The following is a 23,367-nucleotide window of genomic DNA, read 5'->3' as shown; positions in this document are numbered from 1 at the left end:
GCCATATGTGGTCATGACATTTTTATAAATAGAAAGTATATCATATCTAAAGCAGAGGGTAGAGTCAGCATCTAGCAGGTGGAGGCAGGAGATAAGGCTAAAGAAGCAAGTTGGGGATAGGTCACAAAGGGTCATGAAAGTTGTCTTAGTCTTTTCAGGTGGCTGTAGCAGAATACCATAGAATGGGTGGCTTATAAACAACAGAAATGTATTGCTCACAGTTCTAGAGGCTGAGAAGTCCAAGATTAAGGCAGCAGTAGATTCAGTGTCTAGTGAGGGCCCCTTCCTGGTGTCTTCTTGCTGTGCCCTTATATAGTGGAAGAAGAAGGGTGGCTATCTGGGGTCTCTTTTATGAAGGCATTAGTCCCATTCATGAAGGCTCCACCTCATGACCTAATCACCTTTCAAAGGCTCCACGTCCAAATACCATCACATTGAGGATTTGGTTTCAACATGAACTTGGAGAGAACATAAACATTCGGACTCTAGAAAGCCTTACTCAACATTTGAAAATTGAACTTGATCCTTTGGGCAACAGGAAGGAACATGATGAGATAAAGACTTTAGAATGATAATCCGAGGTTAGAGGACATGAGAAAAATGCCTAACCCAGCACAGGATACAGATCCTCCAAAAAACTTTAATTGACCTTTCAACTTCCCTTTCTCCCTTAAAGAAAGCAAGGCTCTAAATCCCCAAGAAAAAGTGCATCCAGTATTATACACTGAGAAGAGAAAATGAACCAAGAATAAGGTAAGAACTATTCATTTGTTTTATCAGTATTTATCAGGTGCCTACTCATGTACATATAATTCTGCTTTTGTTTTCCTCTTAAACAAATTTGTCAAATAAGAGCTATGGCCCCTACTTTATCAAAGTGGACACTGAATCACAGATGGCTTCAGTAACTTGTCCAAGCTCACATAGCTAATTAAGAATGAGACTATTTACAAATCCAGCAGTCTGACTTACATGCACTTAACCATGGTGCCATCTCTCCGTAAGCAATATTATTATTTTACTGCTGTGGACTGTGAGAATAAAGACATGCCAAAACAATAGGGTAAGGGCCTCTAAGAGATGAATTTTGCCTGCTGTTAGCTCCATCTTAAGTGAGAGGGTGATATATGTATGTGCTGGCAGGCCAAGTCTGGAGATAAAGAAAGCACAGGCATGGTTTCCTGCTGAGGCCAGGTCTACAACAGAATTTTTTTGTTTCTATTGCCTCTATTCCTAAGCTGGGACCACCAGGTCCAAACAACGGTCACTTCTCCCTCTTCTCCCTACCTGCCAATTCCATTTCAGGATGTTACTTCTCTCTACTCTTTACCCATATCCCATCAATCACCAAACCCTTGCAAGTTTGTTTTTAATATCACTAGACTCTGCCCAATTCCCTCCATCCCTGCAACTCCCACCCTGGTTTGAGCCACCATGCTTTCTTGCTTAAATGACTACAGCAGCCCCTCGCTGGTCTCTCCAACTCCAATCTGCTTGCAATTCTGCTTCACAATTATAGCCAAGATGATATTTTCAAGCACAAATCTATCTTTATCCCTCCTTGTTGACATCCAAAAATGGCCTCCTATAACTTTTCTAGAAAAGAAGAGTTCAAAATCCTTCCCAGGGCTCTCAAGGTCCTACATGAGATTCTGCCAGTTTCATCTGTCTCACCCAAACCCTCCCTCCATTCCCGACCCTCACTCCATGGAGTTTCCCAAAATGCAGCATGCTGTTTCTCATCTTCACACTCTGGTATGGATAGACATCTCTGCCTCTCTCCCACTGCCTCCTTTCTTCCCTTTTCCTCTCAAGCTCTAAATCATATTCAAGATTCTGTTCAAGTGTAATCTTCTCTAGCAAGCCATCCTCCCCACACCCTGAGCCACTATTAGTTCCTAGATCCTGTACTTTCCCTTTAATGACATTGATCACAATGGGTTACAATTGTCACTTTGCTTGTCCGTCTCCTGTTCTAAGCTATGAGCCCCTTAAGGACAAACCCCTGGTTCATCTAAATTCCTCACTTGCCAGCACAATACTCACTGCATAGCAAGAGACAGGCAAATACGTGTTAAACAAATGAATAAATATTCTCATTATCATCTTTAATTCCTAATGAATATTATACATTCTCCTAGTAGATGCTATGCGTTTGCAGACTGGATGATTACAAAAGTTAAGTGAACTTGAACATTGCCATTAACTCATTAGGGCCACCCCCAGCCTCCCTCTTTCAAGTATGGTCAATATGGCTTCATCATTGCCATAAGACCAAGTTCCGTTTAGTGGGGGAAACCCACATATCCAGCTCATCGGCAACTAGGGCTAGCAAATGCTCCTGCCACAGTTTTAAAAGTCTGAACAGTCTGTCTGACCATAGGTGAGAACATGACGAATTTTTCACATCTGCACTTCACAACAGAAAAGAATCCACTCCAAACTCTGTGAAAGAAGAGCTCTTGTAGCATTTCCTTTTGGGGGGGAATTTTCCAATAGATCAGGCTCCAGACTACTGAATGGAAACTATTTCCTCACTCTTCCCTCCATCCCCCCAACATACACACACACACACACATACATACACACACACACACATGCACACACACACACACACACACACAGATATCTGAAGATTTTTCTGAAATCAGGGATTGACTCAAGGAAAGGATGTGTTTCATTAGCTGTTTCATCAAGGGAAAGAGACACGGAGCCTGCTAAAGGTCAAGAGAGAAGAAGAGAAGGAGCCGAACACCGGTGGTCCAGATGCCCAGGCCCTGCCCCTCATTGTGACACACAGCTGTTTGGAAGCACAGTCTTGCAAATCTGATCCTAAAATATTTCATGACGTCGCTGGCATTCTTTCTATCGTGATGAAGCACAGAACAATACATGTCCTTTACTTCACAGTAAATGCCTGTGGCAGGAGCCCAAGATATTTAATGCTCTGACTCCTTGGATACAACACTGTTGAGATTTCCTAGCATTTTTTTTTAATATAAGATGAACCTTGGATGGAGATTGCCTTACTTCAGTAGGGAAAAGAAATAGTCCAAGAACTTCAATAAAACTCACTTTGTTCTTACCATATTCAGAGAACTGTTATGTCATGACGGTGGAGCATACAGAGCTAGATAAAGGCATAAATTTTAAGCCCTCCAGGAGTTTAAAATCTCAGAACTTCCATTTTACTCATTTTTGTTATTTTTTTTTCAGAGACAGGGTCTTGCTATATTGCCCAGGCTAGACTTGAACTCCTGGGCTCATGCGATCCTCCCACCTCAGCCTTCTGAGTCACAGGAGTACAGGAACATGCCATCACACCCAGTTTTATTTTTAATATGGGGCTGGTAACATCTGCCTATAGTCAATTTGGGAAGATTCCATGAACAAGAATTTATAAAACAACTATCCCAGTGCCTGCCACATAGAGGCTCATGATAAATGTTGCTCTCCTTCTTTTATAATCTCATGAGAGGGCCACATAAGAAAGCAATTACTTAGGATCCTGGCAAAGTGGGGTAATCAGGAATAGAGATAAAACTAAAATATAAAGAGGCATTCTGGGCTAAATATGGAAGAATGATTTATGGATCAGGTGGCATTTTGTTGCACATTAGAAGATGAAATGGCATTTTAGATAGAATGGGAAGGCTATCTTCTCAGAAGTCTATGTAACTGAAGTGCATCATTTGAGCATAAAAAGAAACACTTCCTGGCTTCGCTAGTCATTATTGTGTCATTTGTTAACATTATCAAATCTTTTCCATGTGGCTCTGCTTCCTATCCAAAAATAGCTTACAAATGAGAAGTTTAGATAGTTCCCAAAGCATCCTCATCCCCTGTATCTTCCACAGATGCTGGTGGTGAGAAGGTGCTAAATCTCTTCATAGTAACTATACAGTGAGTCTGTCTTCTTCTCTGAAGAAAGGAAACAGCTATCTAGTTCCCTGAGCATGGAGGGAGGAAGGACATCATTGTATAGGAGAATCCTTGGCAAAACAGAATCGTACCTAAGTAGGTAGAGAATCAGTGCCCACTCTGGCATGCATCATAGCCATGAGAGACTAGAATGTGTAGCAGATGTTGTATGTGGACTACAGCCTCAAGGATCACAAGACTAGAAGTCCCTAACCTAGTGACAAGCACACTGGGGTGGCTGGTGGTGCCGAAATCCCTATGGAAGACCAGCAAGTTCTCATAAGGTTTAGCTGTGGGCAGTTCCCTTTTATATTGTGAAAATCTGTATTCCTAAGTGGACATTGTTATTTTTGGGAGGTCAGAAAAACCGAATAAATGCACACTCCTTAGCACACAGTACTCATCACGATCTCTCCTCTGTGGATCATGTGCCCATCTCTCCCAAACTACTCACTGCTCCTGAAGTCTCTTCTATGCCTCTTTGCTTTTGCATATGCTGTATATTCTACCAGATTACCCTTCCCAAACTACTTTGCTTTGAAGATGTTTCAAAACTCGGAGATAAATCAGCTAATCCTCCCTGTAGCCTGGGTTAGACAACCTTCATCTAGCATGTACCTACCTCAGTCACAGGACTTATTCTGCTGGATTGTAATAACATTGTTCCTTGTCTTGTTTTCACACTTGACTGTAAGCTTCTTGAAGAGCAGGTACTGAATGTTTAGGTCTCTGGTTCCTAGCATAGTATCTAGTATAAGAGAACACCTGGAATTTGAGGCAGGAGGCAGCAGTAGCATGTGTATATTGGAAAGGCATAGAATTCATGCCCAGGTGAGAGATGAGAGGCTTTGGTAACTCATTTTACCTGTTTCACCCATTTGCTAAAGAGCAACATCAAGAGGAATCAGAAATGCTTCCATCACTCCTCAGTTGCTGGAAGATCTTGGATTAGTCATGCTTTCTGCAAAACATTAGCTATCTTCTCACTGGAACCAAACTAAACCATTTAGTAAGAAGCATCTGGCTTAGTGGTTAAGACTTAGGTCTTGCAGGAAGTGAGAGAGGAGTTGGAATCCTGGCTTTTCCACTTAGTAGCTGTGGCCCTGAAGTGAGCCAGCTTTGCTGATCTTCCATTACATCTGCTTTCAAGTGGAGAAGCTAATCTACACATCATTGTTTTAGAATTACATGAGGCAATACTTGTTAAACACATAACACAGTACTTATGTTATTATAACTGCTCAAAAATTAGTAGCCATTTTGACTCTTTTACATTGCTATAGGCTGAATATTTGTATCCCCCTAAAATTATGTTGAAATCTAATCCCCAATGTGATGGTAGTTAGAGGTGGAACCACTGGCAGGAAGGTGGTGAGGGCGGTGCCCTCATGAAGGAATTAATGCCCTCATGAAAGAGGGCTCAGAGAGCTTTCTTGTCCCTTCTGCCAAGTGAGGACACAGCAAGCATATGGCCATCTATGAACCAGGAAGCAGGCCCTCACCAAACACTGAATTTGCTGGTACCTTGATCCTGAACTTCCCAGCCTCCAGAACTATAAGAAATAACATTTCTATTGTTTATAAGCCACCCAGTCTGTGGTGTTCTGTTATAACAGCCTATAACGAAGACACATATGAAATACAGACTCCCTGGAGATCGCTATAATTTATATATTTCTTCAAAAAGATTACTGAATATTTATCACCTGTCATAATAAACACAAGAAATACAGACAGAAATATCCAGGCCGATTTTCAACAGAAGATACTAATATCCTTTTGGCTTTTTCTGTTTCTCAGCTTTTGTCCTTTTGAGAGACAGAACCACAAACAAGCCCCTCTCCTTCTGTGTGTTGGAGTGAGCTTGGGTCCTGGAAGGTGAAAGGCCAGCCCAGAGCTCATCAAGCAACTTTGGTCTCTCAGAGTCAGAGCTGCTGGCGATGTAATCCAATCTGGCTGCAGAGAATGTGACTAAATGAAACCCCATCTGCTGTGAGGTTTCTCTGGGTTCCCAGGAGGGACCTGAGCAGGATATGAGGCGGCGGCGGCGGTGAGGTGAGGGGTCTGCAAGGAAATGGTGCGATCCCCCATGTGTAATGTGTCTCACCGCAGGCCAGCGTGGGTCTCCCCCAGCATGACATCATCTTGGAGCTCACCCGGGCTCCGGTCTGCTGGCCACTATAAACCACGTTTTCTCAATCTCAGCACTATTGACATTTTTCAGCTGGATAATTCTTTGTTGAGATGTGTGGGGGGAACTGCCTTGTGCATTGTAGGAGGTACAGCAGCACCCCTGACCTCCATTCGCTAGTTGTCGATAGCATCTCCACCCAGCCTAGTTGTGACAGCCCAAAATGTCTCCAGTCATTTCCAAACAATGGGGGACAAAATTGCCCCCAGTCGAGAATGAGAACCACTGGCACAGAAAAAGTGGAACAAATCAGACTCCCTTTCTATTAAAAGCAAGGGAAAAAATTCCAGAAGAAAATAGAATACAGTAAGTTTCCAACTCCTTATGTAGTTTTAGAAATGAATTAAAATTTGAGCAGCTAGCTTTGATGGTTCAGATGAGAGCCTTCCAATAAAGAGGAAAACCTAGAAGTGATAATAAGTACCATCTATTTAGTGCTTTCTGTGTCCTAGGCATGGTGCTAAGCACTTTAACTCATTGACCCCTCAAAAGAACACTGAAGGTAGGCATCTGATCTCCCTGTCATAGGTAAGGACTCTGAGGCCCAGGGTGTGAAAGTCTTGCCTAGAAGCATATAGCTAGTAAGGACTGAGCTGGGATTTGAACACAGCTCCGCATGATTTTAAGGGAACTCAGAGCCATTTGGTTCTCTTAGTCCATTACTTTGGAGTCTGTATCCAACACCATAAAAATTTCAAAGTCTATGCTGTATTTAATAGGAACTTCTACATCCAGCATCAGCCTAGACAGAAGGTGGGTGGATTTGAGTGGGAGAATCAGACTTTCCATGTCCTTACTAATCCACATTTATAAATCAACATGAGATAGTATATAATTAACCCCTATATGGGTGGTAGATGTTAAAGGAGTATAAAGTAAATAACAGGCTGAATAGAAAGAGTGCGTTTTAATAAGCATGCTTCTAATAAATTAGTGAAACTGTCCCTGAATGGGGTGGCTCATATCTCATGAGGCTCCCTTATGAGGACTTGGAGTGAAGTGCATGGGCTTGGCATTGGACAATTCTGACTTCTAATCCCAGCTCCAAAACTTACCAGCCCGGTGGCTCTTGGCAAAACACTTTACAGCTGGAAGCCTCAGTAAACTCCTTAGCAAAATACAGATTAAAATGCTTATTTCAGGATTGATGGGATTAACTAAAACCAGGAAGTGGAAACTAATATAGAGTGTCTCACAGGCAATTGACTTTTCTTTCATTGCACTTACAGCTCTTTGGAATTACATGTTTATTTGTGTATTTGTGTGTTTAATGGTTGTCTCTTTTATTCTCTGCCTCTCCAGAACCTCCCATAGTACTTGGCATATAGTAAGTACTTATTTAAAATATGCTCAATGCATAGGAAACATTAGTGCACTTTCTTTTTCTGTAGTTCCTTCTATGACAATGAGTTTTCAGACATTAAAAATACTCAAGCAATGGAAATACAAGATTCTCTATCTCTTTGTGTCCCAATCATAGCCTCTTATGGTGACTTGTACTACAGCACTTACGACATTGTTTTACAATTACTGTTTCTTTGGTTATAAATTCCTTCAGAGCTGGATGGATCACTTTTTTTTTTTTTTGAGACGGAGTCTTGTTCTGTCACCCAGGCTGGAGGGTAGTGGCGCAATCTCAGCTCACTGCAAGCTCCGCCTCCCGGGTTCATGCCATTTTCCTGCCTCAGCCTCCTCAGTAGCTGGGATTACAGGCACCCGCCACTATGGATGGGTCACTTTCAATCCCTATGACATGGTCCCATTACTTGCACCCAAGGTGTGATACGTGTCTGAATCTAACAAATATTTGTAAAATAAAGATATTGATGCCATAGGGGGCATCAGTCCACTGAATTGGAGCTCCAAAAAAATTATAGTTCCAGGCTTTGGCAACTCTAACTACTGCCAACCCTGCTCATACAACATCTAATCACTAAGAACAAAAGGTTAGGGCTGTTATTTTTATTGTTCCAGAAAAGTGTAGATAATTAATTACTCTGTATTGAATTTAATTGGCTGCTTTTACAAGGAAAATTGTGAGCCAAATTTTCCATATCCAAGCTAGCACCTCAAAGGTGATTAGATTCAGCCATAAATTCTTATAACAAATATTTATAGAGTGCTTACTATGAGCCAGCCACTGTTCAAGGTACCGGTTAAATCTTGCTGGATATTTTAAGGCTTGGAGAATGATTTTGACATTGAGCATTCTTCTCTGTTACCCAAAGGAAACCAGCTGTTTCTACTGGATTGCTTGAGGCAGACAGCAATAAGGGGCTCAGGAGTCTTGGAGACAAATTCTTAAACCTCTGGTCTCAGCATCCTGGTCCTTGGAGAAGGGAACATCTAATATACGAAGGAAACAGTTTATAAGCCAAGCCGTATATACTTCCTAACTAGAGGTTAGCATCCAAAACAGAATGCTTAGGCATTGGAAAGTTTATCATACCCATGGGTCTCATCTCCCCATCATGCAACTTTCATAAAAACAGGGAAAGCTATTACTTCAACTGCAATTGTTTTCTTTTGAAAGAAGGAAAACTATCAATTTCTGTGGCTGGCCAGAAGCTGGGAGATATATATATCTCCTCATAGTGGGTACATTACAGTACTTGAGGGTAAGATATATCTTATTTCTTTATTTCTTTCAACCATGGTATACTCCTCTGTGACTGGTAGAAAATTCAGTCTCAGCTGTGTTGAGTGTTGCTTCTCTTGTCCACTAGTTTATTCAATAATCTAGAGGTCTTACATGGCCTAGAACATTTAGGAACCAGTTGCATGCCCCATTCCTCTCTGGCTATAGCAGATATCCTCAGTTTTGGGGTCTGCACCCCTAGAAGTGAGTAGCTCTGCTCCTTCCATCTCCAACTATGATATTGGGATCCTGGTGACTCACTCAGGACACAACCCCTCTGAATGCACTCTGTGGCATGACCAGTTCAAGTCTCCTCACTTCCTAAGACACTTTATTAGAAGAGAGTGTTTATCCCATCTCATGAAACCTATGTCTCTCACACACTATCCCCTTGCACGTCTGTTGGGTTAGTTCTGCCCAAGGTCATAAATGTTAGAGTGATTCTGGGGTCCAAGTTCAGGTCTTTTCAATCTGTATGTTGGATATTTGTCACTATTCTACATCCTACATCCTCACTAGATCAGCATTATTCAAACAGCACTATTGGCATTTTGGGACGAAGAATTATTTGTTGTGGGAGACCATCCTCTACATTGCAGACTTTTAGCAGAATCTCTGGCCTCTGCCCACTTGATGCCCATAGCAAACCTCCAAACTCTGACAGCCAAAATGCCTGCAGACATTAGCAAATATCCTCTAGAGAGCAAACCATCCCTGGTTGAGAAACATTGCCCTAGGAGGTAAGTTCAAAAGGAAAGTGATTGCATCTGTTGTGTTTGTGGCTATATCGCCAACAGCTATTAGCACAGGGCCTGTGTATCCCATCAGTCTAAGTGCAATGAAGAAATGGTTGGAAGAATTAGTCAACAAAATAAATAGAAATAAATATTATCATGCCCTTTCCTTTCTTCCTCTTCTTTTTATTTCCTTCAACAAGGAAAGTAAAGCAGTAAAACATTGATATGGTTTGACTGTGTCCCCACCCAAATCTCATCTTAAATTGTAGCTCCCATAATTCCCATGTGTCATGGGAGAGACAGGTGAGAGGTAATTGAATCATGGGGGTGGGTCTTTCCTGAGCTGTTCTCATGATAGTGAATAAGTCTCATGAGAGCTGATGGTTTTAAAAAGGGGAGTTCCCAGGCCAGGCGCGGTGGCTGATGCCTGTAATCTCAGCACTTTGGGAGGCCAAGATGGGCAGATCACAAGGTCAGAAGACGGAGACCATCCTGGCTAACACGGTGAAACACCATCTCTACTAAAAATACAAAAAATTAGCTGGGCGTGGTAGCATGTGCCTGTAGTCCCAGCTACTTGGGAGGCTGAGGCAGGAGAATCACTTGAACCTGGGAGGCAGAGGTTGCAGTGAGCCGAGATCGCACCACTGCACTCCAGCCTGGTAGACAGAACAAAACTCCCTCTCAAAAAAAGAAAAAAAAAAAAAGTTGGAGGGGAGTTCTCCTGCACATTCTCTCTCTTGTCTGCCGCCATGTAAGATGATACTACTTTGCTCCTCCTTCGCTTCCCACCATGATTGGGAGGCCTCCCTAGCCATGTGAAACTGTGAGTCAATTAAACCTCTTTCCTTTACAAATTATCCAGTCTTTGGTATGTCTTTATTAGCAGCATAGAATGGATTAATACAAACATCCTCTGCAGGAAAACGTAGTGAAGAGGATCCCGTGCAACATGTAAAGAGTTTTGGGTCCTAATCCCATATCTGACACCAGCTATTTATTATTGATCAAGTAACTCCCTCTTGCCCATGCCTTCATTTGGGACTAATAATAGTATCTATCCATAGAAATGTTATGAAGATTAAATGAAGTTAATGTGTGTAAAGTTCTAAAAATGGTATCCAGCACATAATAAATGCTCAATAAAAATTAACAATCACTATTTACAGAAGATCCCCCGTGTCATAGGAGTGATAGAGTAAACCTCCATTCCCTTCCAAGGGGCTCATTAGAAAGCAACTATCCATTCACATGTTTGCCCAGGTGTAGTCTCAAGAACACCATGCCTTTTACCGCTGCTATCTGGTCATCTCCATGGCTCTCTAAGGGCCTAAACCTGAATTCTGATATGCAATATCAGCTTGTGACATCTCTTTTATTGGGTGTCTTCCTGCTCTACCTAGGTTCTACATATGGTGTTGATATCAGTACGGTATCCACAGATGGGAGAAAAAAATTCATCTGCCAACCATGGCTGTCAAAACTGCAAGCATGGGGCTAACTCACTGTCCTTCACAAATACCCTGCCCCACACCAACCTGGCCTGTCTTTCTATCACAAGAGTGACAGTGGGCAAAATCTTTTTAAATTTAGCCAAGGTCTGGTCTGGAATTTATCTTTGTCACAGATTTGGTGATAGAGTTCATACTGTATTAAGTTTAATCATATTAAAGTATCATTTTTGTAGGTCAAATATGGTTGAACACGAGCAATTTCATATGAATTACTTCTTAGATTAACTGAGCAAACAAAATTGCGACTTGCTAAAAGCCAAAGTACTTCCACTTCCTTCAAAAGCAACCACTTATAACTGATTTCTGCTCATTAAGCCAGACTCTCAGAAGATCTCTCCTTGGCAATACCTTACTAGTTTAAAGGAGCCACTGGCAGAATATACTTCAAAGTAAGCTTCCCTGGATTGGTCTTCCACAATGCAGCTGTCTCACTGATTCATCCTGGTCCCTGCCCACTCCTGTCCATGGGGATTATCAAGCCTTCACCATAATTTCCTTATAAAGTATTTCCACGAGGGAAATCTATCATCTGCCTCAAACGATGAGTCATCTATCTATATTCACTCAAGGGCACTCCCCATATACCATTCATCTGCAAGTTGAGCCCAATGTGGGCCTGGGCAGGTGTTCCAAATAATTTAGAAAGTCTTTGAAGTTCCCCTACAGAGGCTGCTTTCTGATACTGTGTCTGAAAAACTTGCCTGGCATCTCACTAAGGGGCTTCTTTGGTCCTCTGACACCACAGCCACATCGATGAGAGCACTGCATACATCCAAAACTGGAGAAAAGCAGGAGAGAGAGAGAAGCGACATCGTACTGCTCACGGAAGCTCAGAGGGAGTAGAGAGCCTGGTGTGTGTTCACCTACTCCTCTCGGTCCCCTTTTTATGTCCTTTCTAACTGAAGAAGCCCAATCCATGTAAAGGATTTTTTAAGCAATAAATTCCTTTGGTTTTGGCTGGTCTTACGCTAATTTAGGCAAGCTCCTTCCTCCACGTGGAACATAGTTTCACAAATGAGCAGACCTGGATTTTAGCTCAGAGTGGGCAAGATAAGCAACTGCTTTGGGCCCCATTTTCTTATCTCTAACTTGAGCAGGATTGTCTCATAGCTCTTTTCACACTTGTCAAAGTGTGCTGTGGGTGAATCCTCTGAATTATGGATGAGTAGTGACCCTGATAAGCCTGCCACTTGCTGGGTTCAGACTGACCCTGGAATGATAGGAATGTCATGTATAAGTCCAGATTTACTCCTCACTGTGGGCTAAACCACTCGACACTGCAAAGCTCCCATGTCAACAGGCCACTTCAAAACTGTCGGGCTAATGATGGAGGTTGCAACTCCCTCCAACTTCCTTTTCCTTCTCTGTCTTTCAGCCTACAACTAAAATGTCATGTTAAAGGAGCTGTGACAAAAAAACTACTTGAAAATCTAGCGATGTGCATTTACATCATAGAACTACATCTCTGTGGAAAAGCATTCCAGTTTCAAGGTAAGTTAATGCCATTTCTCCCAGAAAATAATCTCTTGGACCAATACTAACCATTACCATTTTTTAAAATTCATTAATTTTTGTAGGTACATAGTAGGTGTATATATTTACAGGGTACATGAGAGGTTTTGTTTAATAATCATGTCACATAAAATGCGGTATCCATCCCCTTAAGCATTTATCCTTTGTGTTACAAATAATCCAATTACACTCTTTTAGTTATTTTTAAATGTACATTTAAATTATTATTGACTATAGTCACCCTGTTGTGCTATCAAATACTACATCTTATTCACTCTTTCTAATTATTTTTTGTACTTATTAACCATCCCCACCCCCCAGCCCTCCTCCCAGAACCCTTCCCAGAGTCTGGTAACCATCCTTCTGCTCTCTATCTCCATGAGTTCAAGTTAAGCATTACTGTTTTAAGGCCCTCTTATGCACAACACAAAGATACTTTCCCATTTATTTCTTGTGTTAGTTTTATATTGCTACTCTAACAAATTACCACAAACTTAATGACTTAATAACACAGAAATGTATTCTCTTACAACTATGGAGACCAGAGGCCTGAAGTGAGTTTTAGTAAGCTAAAATCCAGTTGTCAACAGACCTGGTCTTTCTGGGGGCTCCAAGGGAGAATCCATTCTTTGCCTCTTTCAGTTTCTGGTGTCTGCTGGCATTCCTTGGCTTCTGGCCACATCACTCCAATCTCAGTTCCTTGGTCACACTGCCTTCTCCTCCTCTGTAGTCAAATCTCTCTCTGCCTTCCTCTTATAAAGACACTTTTAAGTATATGCAAAATAGTCTCCCCACCTCAAGATCCTTAACTTAGTCACAGCTCCAAAGTCCTTTTTGCCATACAAGATAATATTCACAGATTCCATGGATTCGAACACACATCTTGGGAATCCTTATTCAGTTTCCCATGGTCCTTCCTTTATCCCTGTGAAGTAAGTATTCTCACTCCTCTTTTACAGACTCAGATACAAGATGGGGTCACATAAGTGAAGGAAATTGAAAAAAGGTCAAACACCAATAAATGGCAGAGCTAAGATTGATCCCATCTGCCTAGTATCAGATCATGAGCTTCTTCTTTATGCCACTGTACCCCATAAAACTGATAAAATAATACTCTTTATAGATGGTTCTGTAATGGAAACCTGAAGAGCCCAGTAGCCCAGTAATTTTCATATGCGGACCTTCTGTGAGACCACATACCAGCTGTGTGACTTTCAGCAAGTCTCTTGATCTCTTCTCACCTCAGCTTTCTCACTTGTATTAGGGGAATGGCCTGGTGTGAGGACTGAGATAATGCCAATGCCTTGTCATGTTATTAGCAAATACAAGTGGGTATATTTGTCACCACCCCTACCATTGGAAGGCTGTGGGGCAAGGAAGTAGTCAAGGTTAGGACTGCCTAGTATGTGCTCACTAAAGGAGGGTCAATTTACTCTCCTCCTTAGGAAGGGTAAGGGACAAAGGGCCAGCCCAGAGTACTTCCCAAGGAGGAGAGTGACTCAAATACCTATGGGATGCCAGTCCATCAACCTCTAGGCCCTGCCGAGGGAGCTTCTGGCTCTGCGGCAAGTGAAACCACCCAGCTGACTCTGAATAGGGTAAATTTTTCCACCTGAGAAACAGAATGTACAAGGCTTGAAAGACGATTAAAAATAATAACGCCTGCTATTGACTGGATGGGCAAATGTAGTTCTACTCTTCAAAGGAAGTTCAAACTATTTCTCTCTCAGAGCAATACTAAACATCCCTTCAGGAAAATACTCATTTCCATGAACTCTGTGTGTGTGTGTGTGTGTGTGTGTGTGTGTGTGTGTGTGTGTGTGCATGTGTACTGCATGTGTATAGCAGGATGGAGGGGAAATTTATGAAGAACATTAGAGCACACAGGGTGACTAGTGCAGTTCGGTCAATCTGAAAATCTTACGTCCCATGATGAATAGAGCTTTATATTTTTATTTGCATGTACATTTGTTTTATTAACTCTTCTTATTTTAGTGAGCACATTTCTGAAACATACCTCTGACATTATCTTTTCCATCATTTTACAGATGAGAAAGTAAAGGCTCACAGTAGAATAAGTGACTTGTCTACAATAGCCAAAGGCCACCATTTTGAGATTACTTAGAATGTGGCAAGCAACGGCGTAAGTATTTGACTAAGTATTGTTCTTTTAATCCTGAGACTAGCTCCAAGGAGTATCAGTGATCATTGTACCCGTTTTACAGATGGAGAACCTATAAGAAAGGTGTTAAATAATTTACCCAAGGTCCTACTCCTTTTTGTAGCTATTATTGGTTAAATTAAGGTTTGAAACCAAGTGCATGCTAGGTAATCCCAAAACTCCAGGATTGGCACAAATAGACAGGGACAAAGAAAAATAGCCAAAGACCACCTTGCCTCCTCAGATCTTTATGCGCAAGCTCCAAATCACTCAATCTGGTTCATGAATCAAAGGATGCCATCTTTGCCTTTGGGCAATCGTTACATTAAATACATAAGAAAGCACCCACAATAATAGACAATTGAGAGCTGGAGTCCTCTTGGTGGGTTTGAATCCTCTTGCTACTATTTATTACCCATGCACCCTGGACATTTCCCTAACCTCTCCATGTCTCACACCCCCCATCTGCAAAATGGGAACAATGATAGGACTAACCCAAAGACTCATTGTAAAGATTAAATAATTTAATACATCCAAACTGCTTCAACAGTGCCTAGATCACAGAAAATACTCAATCAGTGTTAGCCACTGTTATTCTTTGTGGCCCACAAAAGAAATCTTAAGAAACCTAAGAGAGAAGGAAAACAAGCAAATTATACTTCCTCACAAGTATCCAACCCAGCTGTGGAAAATCAAAGAAAGAAATTCAATTTGCATTGATTTCAAAGCTATATATTCCCTCTGTGACCTGTATTAAGCCCAAGATGGTTTGACCCATTTGTATTCATCACCTCAGCCTGAGCTCAGACCAGTAAACATGATCAAAACTGCCTCCTCAGCCCTCTGTTGGAAATATACAACTCCACATCTTCTAATTTAGCTTGGGCAATGCTAGTTTTTTAAACTCTTCCTCTTTCCCTTCAATCTCCAAAGAGGCAGTCTTTAGAATATTTTAACAAGACAGCACCAGGTGGCTTCAACTCCCCTCTCCCTGCTGCCAGCCCCTGCAAAGCCCAAGAGTGCTTCAGATAGAAGCTGGGTTCCATGCTTTCATAAGCACAATACAGCTATGCAGAGATTGAGCTTTCTATTGGGATTTGGGGGGTGGGGGGCAGGAAAGGGAACCACATCATTTAGCGTCAAAAAACTCTACATAGGGCATCCCATTTTACTAAGCACTTTGTCTTACACCCACTTACTTGGTCTTCATACCAATTTTGAAAGGTACTCAAGGCACAGACTTTTATCTCAGTTTTATAAAACAGGAAACCAGATGAATCCCAAGATGAAGAGGAGGAGCTTCAGAGAGGGGACATGCTTTTCTCAAGGTAATTCATATTGTAAGCAGTTGGGCCAAATAGAACCCAAGACTGTGTGCTAATCTCATATATTTTCCATTATGCAGCCAATTAGTTGATCAGTCAATCATTTCATGGGAACATTAATCAACCTCCAAGTGCTTTGGGTCTGTACAGGTGAAAAGCACAGTCCTAGCCCTCAAGGAGTCCTCACAGACCAGCTGGGCAAATGAATGAGTAAATCGATGATAACAATTAAGGTCTCTAATCATTTCATAAAAGTCACTTCAAGAATGTTTTTATTGCTTACCTCCAAAATCTGCGACAGGTCACATGCTATTCTAAACACTATGATATGCAGGAATGATATTCAAAATAATTAACAAATAACATGGCATAGGCAGCAGCCATCAACAGATGCTGGTGACAAAGAGAACTGCTGACAAACAGATGGAAAGGCACAGTGTCTACCCTCAGGTGTCCATGATCTAGCAGGGTAAACAGGCTAGAGAAATAAAATGTGCAACATACTAAAAGTTAAAAAATGGTGGTGTGGATGAGCATGAAGGAGAGTCCCTTCTCTCTGGATGTGAGGGTCGTAAAAACTTTGTTAGAAGAAGCACTATGAAGGAACTCTTGAGAATTTGTCATGGCAATAAGGCAGGGTTCTTCTTAGGGAAGTGAATGTGCAAAGGCTTGGAGACTTCTAAATTATTTCTTTAAAGATTTTACTTGAGAGTTTTGAGTTGCTATAATCCCTGGGAATTCCCCACTTGCTAACCAGGACCCTGGGTGTCAGCAGGGAAAGGGATTTTCCCAAAGTCACACAGCGAGTTGATGCAGCATCAAGACTTGGACACTCAACCAATGCTCTCCACTCTGCTATGCTGACCAGGCATGACTTCTTGGTTGATGGTGCAGCTAAATTGCCGTGGTCCATCCATCAGAGAAGCTCTCATATGTCTTGCCACACACTCCATATGGCCTTTGAACTTGATTTTGTCCTTTGTTGTCTAAGGAAAAGTGAGAAGAGTTGGAAAAGACCACTCAACAATGATCTGCAAGCAAGTTGGGAAACCTTGACTCTAACAAAATGCATTTAATTAAATGACTGGCCCACTGTGTGGGATCAGAGATCCATCCCGGCTTTGGAAAAGATTTCTGGTAATTATGGAGTCACATGAGACTTTTGGACTGGAGTTAGCACACCAGATGAGATGAATCCCAAGAAGAGGAGGAGGAAGGTTGGGAACAGTGAAGGAGTACATAATCAGAGTAGGAAGCAGGGGATTCCATGGGGAAGTGGATACTCAGCTTCCTCAGCACTAGTCCTGGCCAAAATTCCACTCATTGTCTGTTCTGTCTGGAAGAAAAAGTATTACATTTAACAGACCTTTAAAGAAATGAGAATGATCTCACCTGAGGCAAACTGCGACATTCCTCTGGTCTCCAAACCACAGCCTCCACCAGCAACTCCTGAATGAGAATTGCAAACAAGCAACAACAAAATCAGTCTTTGGCTGGAAGCTCTGTGCAGAGGTGGTGTTTACATGCATTCATTCTGCCCTCTCAAGTGGAAAAAAGTGCTTATGCTTCTCAGAAGGATGCAACCATGAGGGATCAGATGCCAAGAGGTATGGCCCCTGCCAAACAGGAGGAAAAATGGTGCTTCATTTCCATAAACTTCCTCTGCTGTAATGTCTAGTGTGGCTTGGTTGCTCAGTTCTGCTTGTGACAGTCTTCCTCCGGGAAAGCAGGCATAGTGGCTTTAGAGAAGTCATTCTTCCTCTCAGCGCCCCACTTCCCGATCTGTGCAATGGAAGCATTGGACATAATAATCCAGCTTCCTTTTCAGGTTCTATTGTTGTAAAAGGAAGAATTTAATTATAAAGCACAACATGTCAAACATTTATTTGTTCCTCCATTACTTCATTCACTCTATAAACATTTACTGAGCTTCTATGATACCCAAGGCTCTATGCCAGGTACAGAAAAAGCAAGTGTGATCACCAGCCTCAGGAAGCCTAGCATTTAGGAGGAAAATCTAGACATGCACATGTGTAATTATACCATGTAGATGCAATGGATGTCCTAATAGAGTTACAAATGCCATCGCACATAGAAACATTTCTTCCTAGATGGATTTCTTCCATTTAGGAAGCTCCATAGTGAAGTCAGATCAGAAATGGATGATAAATAGATGTGATGGCATGGAGGTGAGGAGCCTAGGGCATCATCCTAGCATGAACAAAGTTTGAGTATTGTAGAGTACATGGTGCATATGGACCCATCTACCGGAAACAGAGGCTGCGAACAGTACACAGATGGAAAACACGTCCTTGTCTGGGCCCTCCTTACTCAAATGCCAAAAAGCTTAAGATGCCACATAGCTTTTTGGAGAAAATGCCTTTTACAAGTCGCCTCTCCTAAAAATGCATAAATCATCTCTTCTCTATGTTATCAGAATATACTTATATGATAGTTGTTAACTTAACCCATAATAGTATTCTTGTTTGTCACCTCCACTAGCCTTTTCCTGCTTTGAGGGCCAGCCTGGTCATATTTGGCTTTAGTTTTCCTGTGATTGGCCATACCACTTGTGGTAGACACTAATCAACGATTGTAGAATCCTAAAGAACTGGGGAGAGGAGTTCGAGTTTGAGGCATTCCCTGAAAAAGCCATGTCTATCTAGTTTTCTAGCATGCGCTCTTGTCTTATTTAAAAACTCACATAGAATTATAAATATATTGATTATATGTTATATACAAATATAGTTTATATACCATATGACATATATTGTACACTATTCTAATATTTTAATCCCTAACCCAAGAGATTAACTCAGTAGCCTTAGGAAAGCCAAGAGGCATGGAACCACTCACTGCTGGTTGAGACACAGCTTCATGCTACTGAAATATCCTTTGGCTAAAGCACAGAATTTAAAACTTCCCAAACAACCAACATCTGAATCAGCCAAAATGGATCAAAAGTTCAAATGAGTGGTTTTATGACATGACTATTTATGGGCTTTCTTGCTGTCTGGGAGGGTCACTTTAGCAGAGAATCCTAAAATACTACAGCCAAAGCAACCGTAGGATGACCTAATCGTGTCTTGCTTTTTTTTTTCAGATGGGGAAACTGAGGCCCACAGCAACAATAATAACTGTGGGGATGATATCATTTAATATTGAAAATAAGTGGATAATTGAGACCTCCATTATTAGTAGTTAATTTTTAAAAATCAAAGATCTCTCCTAATTAGCTTTACGGAGCAAAGAAATATATTTTCCATATTCAAATATGGCTGTGATTTCTACACAAATGACATTAACAATCTAATACAGCATAAAACATTGTTTAAATATCATCATACCCTATTCCTAAACAGTAACGTGTAATAGAACGCTGGAGCCCAGTGTTGTAATATAAACACTTCCCAGGTGTATTCCCTTGGTAAACTTTCATTACTTCTCTAAACGTCAGTTTTCTTCTGTAAAAAAGAGACACTTGTGCCTAGCCTACTTACTGGTTACAAGGATATAACAAAAATAGTGAACAAAAATAGTGTTCATAAGGTACCCTGCACAGCACTTGATTATAGACTTAATAAGGGAGGGCTCAATGGTAGTTGCATTTTGAATTACTTTTGATGTTTCATTTTACTACACTGTCACAAACTACTATGCTCTGCGGCAGGCTCAGAAGTTTCTAGGCACGGGTGAAGTGCTACTTCTTCAATCCCTTAAATGCCCCTGTATGCCCTGCGGATACTCAATGCATGCTAACCACCAAACGAAAGGATGACTCAGAGCTTGGAGGAAATCCACGGCAGGCTGGAAAGCAAAGGCGCAGCTTATGGCTCAAGGATTAGGTTGTTACCTTTTTAAATTATTGCTTTTCTTTAAAGAAACGGCTGTGGGGGACGCCTTTCAGCACTAAGAGAAAACCTCAGAAACCCTTCCCCCTGGAGACCTAGCTGAGAAGACCACACCAGGCACAGGGCATGAACAATGTCAAAAAGCTACTGCCCTGTAGGACACTGGGGCTGGAACAAAGATGCCTCCCAGCAGCTGGGCAAGGCTGGCTCCCACATAAGAAAAGCAGGGCTGATGTGAGCGTCCCGCACGATCCCCATCTGCTGAGACCTAATCCTGGGTTATCTCTCCGCTGGCTCAGGGAAACCTGAAACGCCCCAGGCTTTTGAAGGGCTTTATCTCCTCTTTCCAGGAACTGGGCTCAGTCCCTGTACTCGCTCCGAGGTGCCACTGAGCAGCTGCTGCCCAGAGCCCAGGAGAGCCCTGGTCCCATTTCCAGCTTGACCAAGTACAAGAGCGGAGCCAGGGCTGCGGATCCTACTCCCTCTTGCTCCCCGGGCATCCGTCTCACAATTAGAAAACCCGTGTGGGGAGCAAAGCAAAAATCACATTTCACTAACAGCTACTCGGGGTCGGGGGCGGGGAGGCGGGAGGGGAAGCGGGAATTCCTACTTTCGCCATAAATTGTATGCAAATGGGTTCTTTCCCTGGCCGAGAGCCAGGAGTGAGCGCGTCTTTCATGAGCTAACCCTGTTGCGCTGGGAGGGCTGTTCCTTTAATTCGCCAACTGAAAAAGTGGGAAAGGATGTCTGGAGGCGAGGCGTCCCATTACAGAGGAAGGAGCTCGCTATATAAGCCTGCCAAAGTTGGCTGCACCGGCCACAGCCTGCCTACTGTCACCCGCCTCTCCAGCGCGTAGATACACGCCCCCGCCTCCGTGGGCACAAAGGCAGCGCGGCTGGGGGACTCGGGGGACCGCGCACGTGGGAACCGCCGCAGCTCCCCACTCCAGGTACTTCTTTCAAGGATCTAGGTCTCTCCCCCATCGGAAAGGTAAGTCTGTTTTTCCCTCATCACTAGAGATCCTTATGATGTACGGATTGCATTCCTGGTACCAAATGAGTTGTGGTTTTATATTATAATTATAAAACATATGGGTTTTTTTTTTTTCCGCTGCTGGAAAAAAAAAGAGTGTGTATTGGTTATGATCAGATGCACCTTGACTTTTCTGGTCTTGTAATTTTGTTTGTTTTAACTTTATGAATAGTCGAAAGGAACTTTTCGTAAAGTTGTTATCTTCTGCTGTTCTGCAGAGGAAAAGTAAGAATTTTCTCTTAAACTGCCCTCCTACTTCTAGTCTGGCTGATTCACCTGTATATATATTTTATTTTGAGGGTTAGGGAAGTAGAGTTTTATGGTAGAGTTTGCTCATAGCCTGCCCCTGGGATGGGTTAGAGGGAGTTTGATAGAGGAGTGCAGGGAGAATACAAAAGTGCATATCTAAACAGCACTTACATAAAGTTTACAAAGAGTTTTGTACCCATTCCCTCATTTGGTCCTCAAAATATTCACCCTGGAGATGAGAGCTGGGGGACAGAAGAGAGGAGGTGGCTCCTGGGCCAGATGAATAACTGACAGGCGGCTAGAGAGTGGTGGAGAACAGCTTTATTCCGGTGCCTAGAGCCAGCAGTGTTCCACGTGTCTCTAGAATCACCTCCTCCTCCTTACCTCTCATCACAGAAAGATCTGAGCAACAACATCCCCCAGGTATGGGAACCCTGCCGCCCCTGGCGTACTTTGGAAAGAACACAGGGGTTCTTCTCACCCATCAGTGTTGTAAGAGGAATAAGAGCTTAGGTTTGAAGCCAGAGGTGTTTGGTATTCTCCCCACCACCATACATATGACCCTGAGAAAGATACATCACTTCCTTAATCCTCAGTTTTCACATCTCTAAAATGGGGACAATAGCGTCTGCTGTCGTTTTGAGGAGAAAATGAGGTATAGAAAGATCAGCAATGACTGCTTAATAACTGGAAGTTTGGATAATCATTGTCATTGCCAAAAACTGCCATCACTCTGGAAGTTAAAAGAGGCACTTAGCCAGTCTTGGATCATTTCTTGTGTGTTGTTCCTCAGCCCGCCCCCAGCCCCCACTTTTTATCTCACCGAGTCTGAGGGTGTCTCACTAGGCTGGCAGGTCTGAGACTTGGCTGTATTTTACAAGCAGGGGGTTCTGTTGGCACAGGTTGGAGAAAAGGTAGCAGCCTGGGGCTGGATGTTAATGTCAAATTCTGATTCCAGAATGTCAGGAGGTTTAGAGTTTAGGCATCTGCAGATTCTAAAGCTGACAGCTATGAAGTACAATGCTATTGGAAACTCTTTGGAAAAGCTTTCTGTCCGGAGGGAGAGCAGGACAGGGAGCCCCACTTGAAGAATGAATACCTCTTTTTCATGTTTTTGTAGACGTTTTCCCCCATTTTTACAGAGCTTTCCCATATGTGTTTTAGAAAGGAAAACTACTACCCACCCCAGCCAGGCAAGCCCAATTCAGGACTGAAGAAGATTTATTCAGTCCTAGATAACCCAGTGAAGAGTTTCTGGCATTGTGCACCTGCAAGTCATTTGCAGGAGATGTAAGTTAGCGTGCTTTGGCCCTTGCATTTCAGGAAGGTGATTGCTTTGTGGAGAAGAAAAAGGTGCACAATATGAGTATTCTCTGGTTTGCTCAAACAGCGTAAATTGGACAAGGATTGAAAGGGATGTTGCCAAGCTCTACAGTCATTAAATATTTTTTTCCTCTATGCTTTGTTTTAAAAACCTAGCTTCTCTATTTTATCTCCCACTAACCTCCACCTTCCCTGCTCTAAGAAGTGACTAACCTTTCAGCCTTCAGCTTTGTCATTCATATAATGGAGATGACAAACTATGTTTCACAGGGCTCTTGCAACATTCAAATGACATAATATATGGCAAACTCTTGGCATAGTACCTGCCACATATTAAGGTTTCAATAAATGGAAACTTTTCTTAGTTTCTCTGTTTATCATTTTACAAGGACTGTCCAAGATTGATGTTCTAAGATCATGATTTTTAAACTTATTTTTAATGATGAAAATATTCATTACATGAATTTAGGGCAAAACCCCAGTATATGACAGGTAAATGCAGGGCTGCTTTGGTTGAAGTGGGGTCACAAGATCTAAAACTTATACCTTTGATCTTAGCCTAAGGGACATGGCCACGAAATCTTCAATGACAACAAACACAGTTACAAATCATGAAACCAGGCTGTGTGCATTCTGGTTGCCATTCTGCCCTTCAACAAGGATTTTTGCCCCTCTGAGTCACCATCTGTAACAGAAGTAAGAGCAAGTCCACAAATAGTGCAATAGACAGGAATATGTATGAGAAATTTAAAAGGTTTAACAAAGGCTATTTTAATTAATTCTAATGACAATGATAGCCAAAATATATGATGAGCCTACTTTCAAAACTGTAGACCTTTGTGGGATCATCCACAGCATGTCTCTGAGGTATGGACTATATTTGTTGGATAAAGAGATGGCTTCAAGAACAGG

At 42.1% G+C, this 23,367-nt stretch overlaps 1 protein-coding gene and 2 long non-coding RNA genes across 10 annotated transcripts in view; 2 read left to right on the top strand and 1 right to left on the bottom strand.

Moving 5' to 3' along the window:
• The first annotated feature begins 433 nt into the window (after positions 1-433).
• Positions 434-19,272, top strand: LOC103891525 (uncharacterized). The gene is made up of 6 exons (XR_655772.4): positions 434-753; positions 10,891-11,055; positions 11,175-11,852; positions 12,377-12,492; positions 15,927-16,002; positions 19,103-19,272. It is a non-coding gene; the product is annotated as an uncharacterized LOC103891525 (long non-coding RNA).
• On the bottom strand, positions 16,092-22,377 carry LOC129047996 (uncharacterized). Its single transcript, XR_008509957.2, has 3 exons — positions 21,956-22,377; positions 17,392-17,830; positions 16,092-16,985 (listed from the first exon to the last, which is right to left on the bottom strand). It is a non-coding gene; the product is annotated as an uncharacterized LOC129047996 (long non-coding RNA).
• The window catches only part of TNC (tenascin C), a 97,783-nt gene continuing 94,231 nt past the window's right edge, over positions 19,816-23,367 (top strand). For 6 of the 8 annotated variants that reach the window (XM_063714399.1, XM_063714398.1, XM_009244791.4 and 3 more), the window contains exon 1: positions 20,571-20,841. The gene's annotated coding sequence lies outside the window, so the exon portion shown is untranslated. Of the gene's footprint in view, positions 20,842-23,367 lie in introns of all 8 variants that reach the window. The other 2 variants (XM_063714400.1, XM_009244793.4) reach the window with 2 other exon arrangements.

The sequence above is a fragment of the Pongo abelii genome, chromosome 13 (genome assembly GCF_028885655.2).
Source record: "Pongo abelii isolate AG06213 chromosome 13, NHGRI_mPonAbe1-v2.0_pri, whole genome shotgun sequence".
NCBI classification, from domain to species: domain Eukaryota; kingdom Metazoa; phylum Chordata; class Mammalia; order Primates; family Hominidae; genus Pongo; species Pongo abelii.
Note: the sequence above shows the minus strand (reverse complement) of the source record. Positions and strands in the feature narration are given on the sequence as shown.